This window comes from Cupressus sempervirens, chromosome 5 (assembly GCF_028749045.1).
Source record: "Cupressus sempervirens isolate cs-2001-9-10 chromosome 5, ASM2874904v1, whole genome shotgun sequence".
In the NCBI taxonomy this organism is placed as follows: Eukaryota; Viridiplantae; Streptophyta; class Pinopsida; order Cupressales; family Cupressaceae; genus Cupressus; species Cupressus sempervirens.
Genome location: NC_143122.1, coordinates 20858925 through 20864732, shown reverse-complemented (window position 1 = coordinate 20864732; position 5808 = coordinate 20858925). Strand labels below are relative to the sequence as shown.

Here is a 5808-nt window from a genome sequence, read left to right as displayed (position 1 = left end):
CTTGTATATTTAGTATGGTACTATGCCTTATATAATATGTACATTGTATGGGGGAGATATGTGCAAATGTATATATAGTAGAATTACAAAGACAAAGTTTGAAAAATCAAATCAGCATGTCACTGTACATAAGTTTTGGCTACTAAGTGTTTTTGTGACTAATGCAAAAAGGGGAGATTGTTGGTATTAAGTTATGTTTCTCATTAGTGAAAACACTTATTCATAATTTTGTATGATTATCAAGTTCATCACTCAGTCTCCAATGTTTACCAAGCATTCAATGTTTGCCAAGTGAGTTCAATAGTGTAGTAGTTCAAACTGAGCAGCTAGTGGTTAGTGAGCTTCATAGTGTCTATTGAGTCATCAATTTCTATAACATGAATCCAATGTTAACTGAGTGATGGGATGAGTAGATCTTACCAAGTGCAAGCAATGTAATCATAGAAATCAATTTCTACCAAGTTACACTATATCTACCAAGTCTCCAATGTTCACCGAGTTCAAAGCTACATTGAGTGACTAGTATGGACTGAGCCTCTACTTCTACCAAATGCATGAAAATGTTGAGTGATGCAATGGACATCGAGTATTAGAAGGTCACCAAGTTAGTTATTCAGAACCCAAGTTTCCACATTTGGGCCTACTCAGTAATGTTTGTGTTAATTTTTGTTTTGGCTGACCTTGTAAATATGAGAATTGGGATGGTATATATTTAATGTATTGTATCATTCCCAAGCATGGATGAGTAATGTTTTGAGAAGAGTGAATGTGAATCAGTAGCAAAGTAGAGTATTCAACAGGGTCTATAAGGAGCAATCAAGTTACATCTATCACAAGAGGTGATCAACATTTCAAGGATCTAATTAGCAATCAAGTTGTAAGTCAGATCTACTATTTCATCCTAATAGGTGAATTATATTCAAATCCTTTAATAGGGTATACTTAATGGTCTTTTCTTTAAATCTCTTAACATAGTGCATACTTCATTGTATGTTTGTAAAACCTCTAACAAGGTGGACCTAGTAGTCCTAATTGCTTCTAACATGGCAGATCATCAAAAGTGATCATTGTAAGCATTAATAGGCCAAGTTTATACTACAGTATTGAAGTTTTGTGGGTACCATCCCCACCCAAGTTTTACTTTCTATTTGGAAGGTTTCTAGGTCACCAAAATTTGTTCATGTGTCATGAATATTTATCTTTCAGTTTCTCATGCTTGTAATAGATTAGATCAATTAATGATGAATGGATTATGTTGATTAAGTGTTGGATCTGTTAAAATTTTTAAGGTTACTAATTCACCCCTCCCCTCTTAGTAACCTAGCTAGTCTTTATTATTTCCAATACTAGCTTGTCCTTGTTTTCTCTACCCTCCCAAATTTGTTCTCATAGCTACTAGATTCAAGGTTTTGGTGTGCAAATATAAGCTAGGATCAACTTGGAATTTTTTGATGATTTATCAGTATTCCCACTTCAAACATTGTGTTGACTGATATGATATTTATATGTATTGTAATGCTTCATTTTTTATTGAAACTTGTCCACATTCATTCTTTTCCTCTAATCAGGTCACAATTACTATGGAGCAAGCAAATTGTGCAATGGGAAACCATTTGCTCTTTTTTTTGGCATGTTTTCTATACTGTAAGCAATTATTTACATGACAGACTGAATATTTTTCCTCTTGTACTTTGACAGAAAAAATATTATGTGTATCTCAATGTTGAAGATCCTAATGCTGATGACTACACTAAGCTACAAGTAGATGATTCACAATTAAGTGATTGGTTAAATCAAGATGTAATTGAAATCATTCACGACCGCTTTGTTACTGGTGACTGGTCAAAGGTTTCTCATTGAGGTGAAGCAATGGATGAGAGTGATGAAGATGATGACTTTGCCTATGGAGATTTTGAAGATATGGAGATGTGAGAGAAATATGGAGATGAAGCTAATGATAGCCTAGAAGATAGTACAAATTTGAAGTTTGTAGATCAACAAAAAAGATTGACAAAGCTTGCACTTTGTGCCAAATTTGATTCTCAATATCCTTTTGGTTATTTTTTTTCCTAGTCATACAATGCCTACTTTTAAAGATATTTAGTTTCCATCGTTCATAACTTTGTGAAAAAATGTTCTTGGACAACACTGTGTATGAGATCCATCCTTAGGATATGATGTAGGATTACAAGTCTAGAGTTTCCCTTGCATGGGTGACTGCATTACAAGAGTTGGGAAAGTCTATTTCTAAAAAATTAATGGTAATTAGGTACATAGCCACTTGGGCACAATAAATATGAGTGGAAAGATCTAAATGACCATCTACTTTAAGGTTGGGAATTGGGATAGATAAATGGAATGCTTGGATTAGTAGTTAATAAATTTAAACAAAAAAAGATTATCAATTTAGCATGAACTTAAAAGTTTAGGTGGTTAATTTAATACATAGACAATAATTTCTCACACACTTCACACATTATGTATAACTAGCCTTCAAGAATGCCCTAATCCAAGAGGATCATTCGAATTCAATTTTCTATGTTTCTTAGTAATTTCAGTTGTTTCTCTTAGCCTTAATTACTTTATTTTCTTGTATTCTTTATTGCTTTGGAAATTTCTCAAATTTTAACTCTTCTATTTCAAAATTAATAGGAACTCTTTGCTTTACTGCTTTGTAGAATAATGCAAAAGGTTCCATCACTATCTAATCTGCCCTTAACGTTTCTAATGTGTATAACGAGTTACACAATCGGTGAATGTTCCTTAATGGTTGCATAAAAGAAAATTAACACCTGTTGTTGTGCTATTTATTGATCCTTGGTTCTATTTTTTTATATTGAAGGTCATATGCTCTTGTTGTTATTCTTTCATGTTATCAATTTCTTTAGTCTAAAGACTTTCTCTTCACTCAAACACCTTTTCTATAGTCTAAAAAGTTCTTATTATAAGGGGACTTTAGTATTCTTATTCCTATTTCCCTTGGTAAGTGTCTTAGATATAGTTTGACCTATATGCTGCATTTATGTTTTAAACTAGCATTTCTTTGTCTAATCAAGTATACTCTAGAATACTAGGATGATAGTAGTCTTTTGTTCTTTCAACATAGATTTAAACTTGCAATAGCGATGGAAGGTTTTGAAAAAAAAACTCAATTTCCTTTTCAATAAAACAATATCCAATTAATGATTCATTCAAATACTTGGCATGCATTTATTTTTTGGTAGTGACCTTAAAAATTTTGTTAAAAATTTCTTTTTTGATTTTCTAGCTTATGCAATTCATGGAGTTCCTTCATGCTATTTTGTTGTATTTAGTTCAATCATTATTGAAGTATGATTTTTTAATTTGTATTTATCCTTGACTACTAAATCACATACAATGGATCTAAGTCTTTAGACAAAGAAGAGGAGGATGCGAAGAAAACTAGATATCATACAAGTCAAGTTAGATAGAGTGATTTCTTGGATAAGGTGAATGGCTTCTAATCAGTTTAGGGTTGTAATATGACTACCTATAGATGACCAGATATTTTTGTGGAAATAATTTGGTTGCAACATTATCTATCTATCATACAAATGGGGAGTTCAGCATGGTGATAGCATTACAAAATCTTGAGTACTTTAATTTACAAAGTGTCTCCCTTTTTTCAAATTAAGGAAGAGATTAAGCTTCACAAGTAGAGGAATTTAGCTGAGCTTAATGAGATTGATGAGGTTACATGTGTTGAAATGGAAGGATTTCAAACTAGTTCATAGTTGAGGTTGGAGGTGCATGCTATGCCTTTTGAGATGGTCAAGTATTTTAACCCATGACATCCAGTCCTATTTGGAGGGATTGGTAGAGGTGAAGAAAGTGTGGGATACATGTAGGTTTGTTATCTATCATCTATCACTGGAACCAATCTTTCTAAGAATGATATGTTGCTTAGACTTGAGGATTTCCTTATGCATGTCTAGGTTCGATTGAAGAAGCATAGATGGCACAGGAAGGTATTGAAGAATCAAGACCCCATTGTAGTTTCTATTGGTTGGAGGTGCTATCAAAAATTTCCTATTTACTCACTTGAGGATAGAAATGGGTGCCACAGAATGCTTAAATACACACTAGAACACATGCATCACCTTGCAACATTTTGGGGCCCTCTTGCACCTCCCAATACTGGGATGGTTTCTTTCAAAAATTTGTTGAACAATTAGATTTTTCAGTGTTCATAGTATCTTATAGTTTTATTTGGCACATCTTAGTTTCTTTCAAAGTATCAGGCTCATCTGACTAAGTTGAGTATTAACACAGGTATCCTTTTGGATCACTAGTACTGGTGTTGTATTAGAGTTTAACCATTCAATTCAGATTGTTAAGAAGCACAAACTTGTGGGGCACCCCTACAAAATCTACAAAAAATTAGCCTTTATCAATGACATGTCCACATTAGCTCTAGAAGTGGCTAGGTTTGAGGGTACTTCTATCAAAATAGTTAGTGGAATCTACAGTCAAGTGAAGAAGGTATTATAAAAATAATTATAAATACAATAGAGTTCTCCTATAACATAAACATTTTTTTTTTTTTGACATGACATGAATATGATCTCATGTTGCTTGTATGTTGTAAAGACTGGACAAGGGAAGGAAGGTAGTGTGAGGTGTACTTTCGAGGATAAAATCCTTATGAGTGATATAGTTTTCTTATGAGCTTAGACTAGAGTTGATATTCCATGTTTCTTTAACCCTGTTGCAACATCTCTTTAGTCTTGTGATTATGTTTGGAAAGGCATGAAAACTTGATTATGTCTGGAAAGGAATAAAAACTTGATTATGTTTGGAAAGGCATGAAATCTTCTCTTGGAGTATGATCTGAAACAAGATTTGAGTATTATACAATTGGGACTTACTTCACAGAAATTGATAGGTATGTTTCAGACAATACAAGTGTTGACAAAAAATATGGACTGAGATATGATAATTGAAAATTCTATGCATCCAAAACATTTTTTGATAGTCATAAGAATAGAAGGGTCTTGTGGGGATGATTCAATGAGTCAGATAGTGTTCAAGATGATATTGCAAAGGGGTGGTCTAGTGTTCAGGTAAGGTTCGACCCAAATTTTCATTTCTATATATTTATGTAGTCTTATTACCTAGAAACTAATTGTATTGAATGTGTTTTGATGACTTTTAGTATTTTAGCTATTCATTTTTTTTCCACTGGAATATACTATGTACATGTAAATTTGTTTAGTTGTTATTTGGTTGTTTCTCTATTTTTTTTTGTGTTGGTTCATTTTTATTGAAAACTGATGAGAGATTGTAGTAATACAAAAATGAATACTATTCCTCATATTATATTATTTTCACATTAATATCTTGTGAAGATTATATTTTTTTGGACTATACAAGGTTTTCATAAGTGACCCAATATCTGATTGTTTTGCAAGAAGAAGTGATAGTGATTCAGAAGAATTTATGAAGATGAAAGTGACAAGGACATGAATCAAATGACACCCATGGTATGATGATGGATTGGAAGGTTTCCATTTGGGAAGGTATTATTATTATTATTTTATTCTAGCTTATAGCTCATGTAAGACCTTCTTGATGAAAGGTTGAGACTACTAGCAAGAAGAGGACTTTGTTGGAGTCATCTACAAAACTTAAACTTATTGCTGATAAAAAGGCAAAGAAAATAGTAACTAGTAAAGCACAAAATTTAGGTCAGTGCTTAAGTACTTTCTCATTAACAATGTGCTAATATTTTGAAAACTAATTTGTTATTGAAACTTGTCTTAAATTATGAAATTGGTAACATGACTA

At 32.4% G+C, this 5808-nt stretch overlaps 1 pseudogene; it reads left to right on the top strand.

Moving 5' to 3' along the window:
• The first annotated feature begins 1580 nt into the window (after positions 1–1580).
• Positions 1581–4782, top strand: LOC149554394 (uncharacterized; annotated as a pseudogene).
• Positions 4783–5808: the final 1026 nt, after the last annotated feature.